Here is an 11,704-nt window from a genome sequence, read left to right as displayed (position 1 = left end):
TGACCTGACTCATATATTCATATATCTTATCTAACTCGCGTGACTAGCTTATTTATTGTATGACACTACATATTTCTTGTTCGGCCTTTCTATTAGCACCATGTTAATATGCCACCTGAATAATCTAAAAGCTGGACCTTAATTAAATTTTTTTGCCGCGATATTACTATATGATATTGGCAGAGTATGCTGTTGTGCACATTAATATGCTACCATTGGTACTGTTTTAGGAAGCAATTTTACTGTCCATTAATTATGGTATCGACTCTGGCTTACCTAGTTCATACTTAATACTGATCACTGGTATTCACCTTTTTTGCTATATTAGAGATTTGAATATCTTCTTTGACCAAAGTGCGAATTCAAAGATATTTTTCCTTATTCACGATATTCGTGTTCATATTGTTTGAAGTAGGGATTCGAACCAACCTAAATTTTAGGACCACTTACCACTTGGTTTTACTCTTTTAGGAAACTAGTGAGTAAGTTTAGCTATGATTTTATAAATACTAAATACTTGGTTTCTTTACTACACAAAAATTTAAAACATTAGTTTACGTAAACATGCAACTAAGACAAGATAAAATTTTAATAAAACAAAATTGGAGAGTTAATTCTCCTCATGTGAAAATAACTTTTGTTATTTGATTTTAGTAAGTGCATCTAATATTTCTAGAACTCTTAGACAACTCCTAATAAAAGAAAACTTGATCCCTAACATATATGACTCATCTCTAAGCTCATACATGCTAGCATGTAGAACCAAAGCAATGAGTTATCTCTAAGCTCATCACTTTGATCCCTAACTAGACACTACACAAACTATCATTTTGGGATAGGATGTAGGTCTAGTTGTTCTTCCTAAACAACTCACTAAACCAAATAACAAAGATTTTCCCTCATATGAGTATTATTAACTCCCCACAAAGGGGAGGTTTAGCTCATGGTCCTTGGGCTAAAAGATAACTAATGTAAAATAAAAAAAAAAAAAAAAAAAAACAAAACAAAACAAAACAAAAAAAAACTAACTATAAAAACTCACTTGCATTTAGATTTTATTTCAACTAGAAAAAAACAAAGTTTCCTCCATTAAAACTATTACAAGCTTTTGTTCGAAAACCAAAAACTAAAAAACTATCTAAAACTAAGGAACTAAAATAATACATGGTAAAGGAAAAGAAGTCAAGGGAGTAAATGGATTGTCCCCCCCTTGTTTTGTTTTCTTCTCCATTTGAGAGAAATCTCATTTCCTCCCACGTGAAACACCAAACCATATTTACTTCATTTTTATCCACCACATTAAAACAAAGTGACACCTTGCCTTTTTTTCACTATTAACACCTAATCTAATTAATTACATGCAAGGTGTCAACTTTGCACCAATAATTTGGCATTTTTGTCTTGACATGCTCCATGATTGATGATTCATCAAATCTTGCGGCTCGCATAGTGAGTCCACGTGCAGTCCAGTGGCGGTCCGGTCTTTTGGCAATTTTACAACTTCCCGCCTATGCGTAGAGTTCATCACCCTGATTGTCTGAGCAGCTCACTTGTCGCATTCGGAGTCCTGGTTCAAGAGGTAAGAGCTTCGGAAGTTTGATGCTTTTGTGCGGATTTGTTGGGCTTTACATGGCTGATTTGGAAGAATTCATATATACGTCGTTCCCCGTGCTTTAACGCAGGTTTAACCAATATTTTCATGTTTACTGCGAATACCTACAAAAGTACGAAAATATATTTATTTCATGATTATTAAACACATAATTAACCAAATTTATATGTCTCAATGGGGTTTCATATTACAGTTTTGGGTGCTTATCAATCATTATATACAATTCTCTATGTACGCCTCAATTTTGTTCATACATGTGCAACTCATGAGAGAGTCCGGACCATCAAACTTTTATGTCATGAGCTTGACAGCATATTATACACATGACCTTGAGTAATGGCCATCTGGACCTAGTTTTGAGGTCAAATGAACTTAGGACTATTATTAGTCCGATCGGCACCCATCTGATAGGACTGTTATTTGTTATTAGCAAATTCATTATTTTAAATGAACCTTACGTTCTGCACTTCTGTGGTTGTAGACTTATTCGGATTTTTTATTTGGAATTCTGTTTGGAATTTTTTCCTCAAAAAATTGTCTGGAATTTTTCCAAAAGCATAGTCTGGCAATTTGCAAAACCACAACCATCCACATCATGCACGTCATATCACAAACCAATGAATGTTGTGCAAGACATCCCAGTAGCCTCACAACATCAACAACAAGATAATTAATCAACAAAATCAAGATGAGCTTCATGCAGAGATAATGAGGCTTACTAAAGAGAATGAAATACTCCTGAATTCTAGGGGGAAAAGGCCTAGGATTCCCTCTCCCAAAGATTCTGAACAACATTCTTCAGCACCAAGAAGGACTCGCAATGCTACTGATGATAGGCGAGAACCAGTTCCTCCAGCACGATCCAATGTATGGGACAGACTAGGCTCGGAATCTCATCATTCAACCAGAAGGACATGTTCCGGACATGGAGTCCAAACTCCTGAAAACTCTCCATCCCGTCATTCCAGACGAATAAATCTTGATCCACGTGGTTATTGACATCGAGTTCTGACTCCAGCCCCAAATGTTCACAGATATGATCGACGTAACCATTCACCCCGACACAACTTCTATGAAGAATATAATATTGGACTCGATCGAAGGACTGTAGAAGATATTGTAGCAAGAGCAATCAGAGGAAAAAAATACTCACAATGACCAAATAAGAGACTTAGCAATGATGGGTTTCCAGCGTTATCCATTTTCATATTACATTCGTAACTATCAGATAAGTGTTGTCCATTAATGAGTGTTGTCTATTTTTCAATACAATTACATCAACCTCTACTTGGACTTCTGAGTGCCAAAGAGATTTTGATAGCCTCAAAGATTATCTTTCCTCACCACTAGTATTGGTGAGTCCTAAAATTGGTCAGCCAGTAGGAGTTATCTTGCTGCAACTGATATTGCAGTAAGCGCAGTGCTTTTCGTTGAAGTTTTGGAAGAGAAGCCAATTTTCTTTGTAAGTAAGACTCTAACAGGGTAGGACCATCCGGGTTCATACAGAGTACCCTCTTAGAAAAGTTCTAGCTAATGCTCAGGACATAAGCAGACTTGCCCTCTGGCAGTCTTATCTCAGTGCATATGAGATCACATATTAACCACGTCGTGTAGAAAAAGGACACACTCTGACATCCTTAATCGCAAACTTTCCAGTTGATGACGTTTCTTTTGCTATCATTCTGGACCAGGCAGACAAAGCTGCAACCATTGTTCAAACTGAAGAAACATCTCTCGGTGGCGACAACCTCCCCTCGAAGCAAATTTCTTGGAAAATCTACATTGACGGTTCTCAAAATCAATTTGCATCAGACATTGGATGTGTACTTATCTATCCTGATGGATTACAGATAGAAAATTTTGTCAGGCCAGGATTTAAAGCGTCTAACAATGGAGCAGAGTATAAAGCAGCAATTTTCGGAATGAAGATAGCTATTGATTTGGGGGCGACTGATATTGCCATTTTCATAGACTCCAAATTAATCAACAACCAATTTGGAGGTATATATCGAGCTAAGGATGAAAGAATGCCAGCGTACCTAGATGTTATTCATTCTTTGGTAAGAAGATTCATATCTGTATCTATCACAAAGAAATCAAGAGATGATGTGAGGCATGCCGATGCTTTGGCTTATCTTTCAGCAGCAACAGATTGCAAGGAACCTCGAACAATACAAGTTGAATATCAGGCGCAACCCAGCATCGAGTTCACCACTCTTAACCACATAAAAGTATATGTTGTTGCATGTTTAGCAGTACAAGTATTGTACTATGCACAAACCTCTTCTGCAGTCTGGGCAAGAAAAAGGATGTGTGAGGAAGTTGAAATAACTGGGGGCGACATTAATAGTGAAATGTCCAGTCTTGACCATGATGAAAATTGGAAATGGCGCGCGACACTTGCAAACTAATTTTGTTTCCAGACAAAAATTTAAGTGTTAGCAAACGCGCATTAAATAGTCGAGTGCAGACACTTGCAGAACAATTTTTTTTTCCGGACAAAAATTTAAGTGTTAGCAAACACACACTTAAATAGCTTAGTGAAGACACTTGCAGACTAATTAGCAAACGCGCACTTAAACAGCCAAGTGCAGACACTTGCAGAACAATTTTGTTTCCGGACAAAAATCTAAGTGTTAGTAAATGCCAATGCGCACTTAAACAACCGAATGCAGACACTTCCAAAATAGTATTATTTCCGGACATACCTAACCTAAGTGTTTGCTAACGCACTTTAAAAGCCAAGTACAGACACTTGCAAAATAGTTTTGTTTCCGGACAGAACTAATATAAGTGTTTGCTAACATGCACTTAAAAGCCAAGTGCAATCACTTATATTAATTCAGTTTTTATTTTAGAGAATAAGTGGTCAAGTGTTAACTAACTTGCACTTTTTAAACTAAGTATTGTCGCTTGCACAAATCCAAACTCATTCTGGTAGTCGAAGCAAGATTTCATCATCATTACTATTTAATGATACGATAATCCACTTTACTTATTTCTTTGCCACATCGGCTTCACTCACATGACAAAGAGAGGGCGATGTTTGGGCCCCACCTTTGGTGTGTTCCCATATTTGGACTCCGCCCCAACATCTGTCTAAACTCCGCCCGGCCTAATACCTCTTCAGATTCCGACCCAACACTCCGGATCCGGTCCAACACATTTCCGGATCCAACCCAACATGATTCTGGACTTAGTCCATATCCATCCAAATGTTTACAGGTGCATCTAGCACAAATTTAATTAAACATACACATTCTTGTCAACATATAACAGATAAGTAGGAAGGAACATCGAAGTCAGAAGATAAAGATGAACCAAATCTTTAGAGGTTTGGGGATTAGAATGGAATCTAGATATTTCCGGTAAGACCCCAAATTATTTTTACATTATTTCGTAACAATATTTAGTATTTCGGAATTTGATATTTATTTCTTGGTCAACGGGCTAGTAAATGTGGGCTTGCCTTTTTGATAGAAAGAGAAATGAGAGAAAATTAGTATTTTGAATTTTATGTAGAGATTTTTAATTATTTGGAAAGTTTTCAAAAGATATATTAATATAAGGTATGTAATAAATATAGTACTTATAATAGAGAAAAATATTCTATAGTTAGGAATATAGATATTTGGTAAAATAAGAAGTTTCTAAAATGTAAGCATCATATAAATTCTTTAGAATGGAAGGATTTATCATAAATTAAGGTTTTTCAGAAAAATAAGTTTTTAGAACTAAACAGCTAAAACACAAAGAAGAACGGAGACAGAGCGGATTGTGCATCTTGTAGCTAGCTTATGATCGGATTATCTGCGTCATTTTTTTATGTACTTTTTTGCGATACGAATGTGAGTAGTTATTGTTTTTTATTCACTGAACCTAGAATTTTTACATGTATAAAGAAATGACTTTACTGTCAAATGTTTCCGCTCCTTAGTTTTCTGCTCATTCTCCTATCCATATTTTTTATCCTATCGAATTGTTAAAGAGTGTTAACTTTGGGTATATTGATTTGTGGAACTAGTGTTGAAACTTTGAAATGGCGACACAAGCCCCAGGAATTGTACTGTATATCGTTCTATATATAATTTGAACCTGTGTTATGTTTATATTGTGGTTGTTTTGGGCTGTTGGTTGAGGTCAGGGGATTTAGGGATGGATGTTAGGTTGTTGTGGTATAAGGGTTAGGGTGTTGTTGAAGCTTTGAAGAGGCGTTAATGGCGGCGCGATCCAGTGTGGAGGAAGGGTTCGATGCAATTTATATTGTAGTTCTTTTGGTTGTTTGATAATTGATTGTAGTGTGTGTGTGAGTACCTTGTAGAGAGTAAAGGCTGTTAAAGCTTGAAGGGGGTTGTTAATGGCGGCGAGATCCCGATCTAGTTTGATGAAGGATTATTGATTTAAATGAATTGAGTTTTTTTGTTTTTATTAAAGTTGTAGGGGTTTTGGTTGGGATTATTTTCGGTTAGGTTTGGAGTGGTGGCGAGTGGAAGTTCATGGTGGCTAGTGGTGGAGGAGAGCTGCTGGTGAGGTGAGGAAGACGACCTCAGTTGGGCCTTAGTTGGGCTTGGGCCGTAACTAAGTTAGATTGTTTTCTTTGGGCCAGTTTCATTTCTTTTATTTTTGGGCCGAACCAATTAGTGTTTTGGGCCAATTTCATTTCTTTTGTTTGGGCCAATTCTATTTTTGTTTGGGCTGGATCCATATGATTTAAAATGGCCGATTGAGTGTTTAGACTTTTGAGCCTTGGTTTTGGGGCTTTGTCTTGTTTAATTGGATTAGGACAATGGGTTTAATTGTTTTAAACATGGGTTTGGTTAGGACCTGTTTGGATGAACACCGGTTTGGGACTGGTGATAGTTGGGTTTGACTGTTGACCGTTGATCGTTGACTTTGTTTACTTTTTATATATTAAATTTTATGGACTAATCTAATGGTAGAATGGGGTGGAAGCTTGTATAAATTTGGTTGTCATTATCTAAGAAAGATTTTGATATTGATATTGTGTAATTTTTGACACGTGATGAGATTGAAATTTTAATAGACATGATATTCTTAAAACGCTATAACAATGTTATGCAGTACGTTAGGAGTAATTGTGACATTATGTGGTAGATTGAAATATATTAAATGATATATTGTTACCACAACTCGATATTAAATGAAATATATTGTTGTTCTGTTAAATGATATGATATGTTAGGATATATATTAAATTCGATATTTTTGAGAAATAAAGGTAAACGCTCCATCATTATATCCGTGAGATGCTACTATGAAGTAGTATAATATTCGTGGATATTTCCCAAGGAATTGTGGCTTAGTGCAATAATTTATTTGGCACGTGAAAGAATGAAAGTTGTTATGAGATGTATTGAGATATTTCTAAATATTATGACTTTGTGCAATATTTTATTTGACATGCACGTGATAAAGTGAAATGGTTATGAGATACTAATGTATGATACTTGAATAAATTACATAACGAAAATCTTAGAACCTAGCTACCACAACTCATGTGATTTGGCCCATGTGTTGGGCGTATGTGATATGATTGGCACTTGTATAGGGTGTATGAGATGTTAATTGACCCATGTGTAGGGCAATCGTAGCCGAATATTAGCTTAATTATCTCGCTCGCAAAATTAGAACGAGACGCGCGATATTTTATGCCAAATAGTGGCAGTACCCACATAATGGCGTTCGTGTGGGGATTACCTGGTATGTGATATCCCGCTTATGCTAACTACGCACGTAGTGGTTCATTATGTGAGGGGAGGCATGTGGATGTACATGTTCGGCGTTGGGAAGCGATTGTGGTAGCCAGGGAAACTAGGTAAGACATAGAGACGACGTGATTCTAGAGACACTTGAAGAAACTCTAAACAATAATTGTGATGACATATCAAAGTGTATGTTAAATCTATCATAAATGATTTGTTGTAAGTTATGTTGCATTCACAATGGTTTTGCAGAAAGGTGGGTTGAATTGATTATTTATGTAGGTGTGACCCACTCTGTGATTAGGCTTACACCAATGTAAGTATAGAGTAAGTTATAGTTTTGTTATTTTATTATTAGATGCAATTGATTTAGTACGGTTTGAAGCTAAGGCGCCTCAGTAGAAGAACTAAATTCCTTATTATTATCGAATTGGAAGCTAAGGCGCCTCAGTGGAGGAACTACCAGCCTTAATTATTGTATTTAAGAATGTTGTATTATTCGTTGGATGTTAAGCGCCTCAGTGGAAGAACTAACTGCCTTATGGATTATGTATATATATGTATAAGTATATTTTGTATTTTATGACTACTCATACCAGCATTGTTTATAATGCGGACCCGATTTGCATGTTTGTTTATCGGGTGTGTTCGTAAAATGAACATTGTCGATAAGTCTTGACAGGATTAGTGTTGAAGAAGATTTGACTGCTGCTTGTGGTTTACGTTAGCGTCTCATTACAGAATATGTTTTGTTTTCCCTTGAGGTGCAATAGATTTCAATTGAGACAATGTTTTTTTTTTTTGTATTTTCAGTTGTAATTATAATTAAAGAGTTGTTGAAAGAAAATTTGTAACTTAATCATATTTGTGAATTTTTGTAATGAAGAGAACTTTTGTTTATTTAAAATTTTTATTGGTTTCCAATTATTGGAATAGTTAAACGGATAATGGGTTTTTGGAAGTTGAGAGTGCATCGCACCTCGAAAATTGAAGAGTCGAGAACAAATACTGTTTTTCCGATTTTGTCAAAATTCGGGGTGTGACATTTCCCATAAAAGTCTGCTCTCACTTTCAATACTACGCAAGCAATACTGCTGAGACTTGATCCCTGTTTCTGGACTTGGGTACATAGGCAGCCATTAGAGGTTCAGTCCTACCTTCTCCATTAATCCATCCACTACTCACAACCCTAATCATGTTTGGGAATTTCTAGCCCAAACAAAGACCCTCACAACTTCATTCAACTTTGAAATTTTCACATTTAATGCATGTCTCTCATCATTGTTACGTTATTCTCTTTCTCCAAGCAATTTCTTCAATTCCAAGCTAAGTTCTCATTTTTCAAATCTACAACCACTTTCTTCAAAAATTCCAAGTCTTATTATTATTATTATTATGCTTCTTCTTCTAACAACCATTTTTCTTCATCGGCCAATTTCAATTCAATAATCACTTGTTATAGAATGAATAAAAAAAATGCCGAATAGAATTAACATTTCTTGATGAACATGCAAAGAGGACTATGCATGTGGCACAAGACATGCATAGACCAGTATGCATGTGGAACTTGGCAGAAAAAATATATATGAATAAACAAATTTCAATGTACATGTGCAATTACTTGAGTACTCTTCAAGTTTTGGATTGTCTTATGATATGTTTTTTATGCTAGATTTTGTAGATCCCACCTCCTACATCTCGGAAATGCTTTCTTGGCACCTGGTAGTTTTTGTGTGAGCTTCGTATGCTCACACATCCAAAACTGCACAGTAGACAAAGTCAATTAATATTTAAATAACCAATTCAATAACACTTCAGTTGCATTTATTTAAATAGCATAGCAAGCAGAAAAACTTTAAATAAACAACTTCTCTAACCAAAAAGTAGTATTGTACACCCAAAAATTGGTTTATTAGTATCGCAGTTCTTATGCACTTCATCCATCAGCTCACCATGTATGCCTCTGCCCATGCTCCTTTATAGAAAATTTTAGAGTTCTCAACAAGCTTCACAAAATGCCATGCCAAATGATAACTGGAGTTTGCAAAGAATAGAGTTGACATCATGATGAACAACACCATGAGTTTTGCAAAGTCTTCATATGCGGTCTTCGTTTTGGTTTTGAGACACTCTATGATTACACTTTCAATATATTTCTTATGCAATACACGTCCCGCTCCACTGAGATAATCTTGAATGAACCTTGTTTTATCCAGCCAAATTCCTTTCACTATCGCAATATGTTGTATGCAAATGCCTCTCACGGGTAGCCCAAACGTAACAACAACATCCTCCACTGTGAGTTGTACGAGTTGGTCTCCAAGCTTAAAGGCTTTCATATCTCTTGAATAATGCTTCAAAAGTTGAAGAATCATATTTCTGGACAACCGAACATATGTCTTGCAAAACCTTTCCTCATAGAAACCTTTAAAAATATAAGAAAAAAGTGTCTTCTCCATGGCTGCTACATATGCCACTCCAAAATCTTTGTTCTTCTTCAGCTTTGCAATAAAGTCAATCATTTATGAGAAGCTGCACCGAAACTGTTGTTGCTCACCTTTAACATAATCTCGTTTTCTGTCAAAATAGGTGAAACAACTATATTCTACTCTCTATTCTTTGTCACAATTCCTCATTGTTTTCCTCTATTCTTGGGCGGAGCTTTATTCATGCCTTTTCTTGCCACCGTTGCATCTTTTTTGCTCACTTGTCTTTTGTTGTCAACTCTTTTTCTTTTTCCACTCTTTTTAGGTACAACAACAAAATCATGTTCGGATGCCTACATGAAATACTAGAATAGTTTAGAAAAAAATATATAGTCATCCATTTGCAACATGATATAAATAATAGACATTAAAAACCAATTAAAACATGTGTATAAGAGCCGTTTGGCAACGATTAAAATAATCCATTTTATAACATATAATCTATTATGAGTCTCATAATTGTTTTTAGACTTAAAAAATTTGTGTGGCAAAATTTTTAAGAAACCATTATCTCATTCTCAAAATGAGATAATTCATTAAAACATAAACAAAAAAAAGTAGCTTAAAGAATGAAAAACAAAATTTATGGAGCTTTCCTTTAAACGAGTCACCATATTTTAATTCTTTTTGGTTTTTGGCAATTTCTGTTTCAATTTTTGGTTTAGTCATAAAATAAAATAAAAAATTGATTTGTATTTGATTGTTTGGTATCATTTATTCCATAAATGATTATCTCAAAAATATTTACGTTAAAATTGATTTTAAAAACATAATTCTTTTTAGTAATAATTGTTGCCAAAAGGCCCCATAATGATACACATGCAGAGACTAACACACATGCATGAAGTTCTGTGAAAAAAACACAAAAAAAGATGCCACTTTATTATTTGATTCTAGTATGCATGTTGGTAATGCACATGCAAAGACCAATATGCATGCCAAAGAATATAAATGTACGTAGTTTTACCTCGTCATCAGTTTGTTCATTGATCAGTTTATTCTTCATCACTTTGTCCACCATCATTGCCTTCATTTTGTTGTTAATTGCATATCATCACTTTCTTCACCATCATCGTCTTCTTCTTCATACTAATCATCAATTTCATAATTCATAACTTCTCTTAACGTGTCTTCATTATTCAAAATACTATGCTCATGACAATAATCATCATTCGGAGCACACTTCAACTTTTTAGAGTGAGTTGGTTCTCTACTATTATAGCAACATCGTAGGTTTGGATCTATGTCTTCTTTATTTTGTTCTCTAGAAACTTTGAGTTTCAACCTCCTCCAATGATTCATCTACACCAACAAACAATAATACGATACAAATGATTGAAAACTTCCCGAAAAATAATAAACTTTTTTAATGTAATAACCCTGACAAATTCGTGATACTTCATTCACTAATTTCACGCACATACAACACACATGCAAATAAGATTATGTATGTGTGTTAGAATATGCATACAATTTTATGCATGTAAATTTGTTACTCAAATTAGTTGTAAATAAAAATAAAAATTGAATAACGACATGCCAATTACAAATTATTATTCTAATTATTTTCAAACAACTAAATCACAAAAGCTAGGATTTTACCTTTAATAGTAATTCATCTTTTTCATTGTATGCATCTTCATTTCTTCCCAAATCTTCATCACTATGTTGGTCTGAAGTCTAAACTTCTCATTCTCAAATTGTTAAAAATTAAGGCATTCAAATTTCATAGATTAGAGTTTAAATCGAGTATTGAAAGAAATTTAAAGTTGTGTGTTTAAAAATATTAACTTTCTTAAAGTAATAAAAGTGGATGGTGAGACGAGATTGTATGCAAAACTAACAATGGTGGCTTTTGAGCTTCCATTCGTTGTGACTTAACA

General features: G+C 34.8%; 1 long non-coding RNA gene across 1 annotated transcript; it reads right to left on the bottom strand.

Annotated features, from left to right (window-relative positions):
* Positions 1-9,105: 9,105 nt before the first annotated feature.
* Positions 9,106-11,695, bottom strand: LOC147515303 (uncharacterized). The gene is made up of 3 exons (XR_015213410.1): positions 11,424-11,695; positions 10,789-11,123; positions 9,106-10,114 (listed from the first exon to the last, which is right to left on the bottom strand). It is a non-coding gene; the product is annotated as an uncharacterized LOC147515303 (long non-coding RNA).
* Positions 11,696-11,704: the final 9 nt, after the last annotated feature.

Source organism: Coptis chinensis, chromosome 2 (assembly GCF_015680905.1).
Source record: "Coptis chinensis isolate HL-2020 chromosome 2, ASM1568090v1, whole genome shotgun sequence".
Classification (NCBI taxonomy): Eukaryota; Viridiplantae; Streptophyta; class Magnoliopsida; order Ranunculales; family Ranunculaceae; genus Coptis; species Coptis chinensis.
The sequence above is the reverse complement of the archived record's forward strand: the minus strand, read 5'-3'. Positions and strand labels throughout refer to the sequence as shown.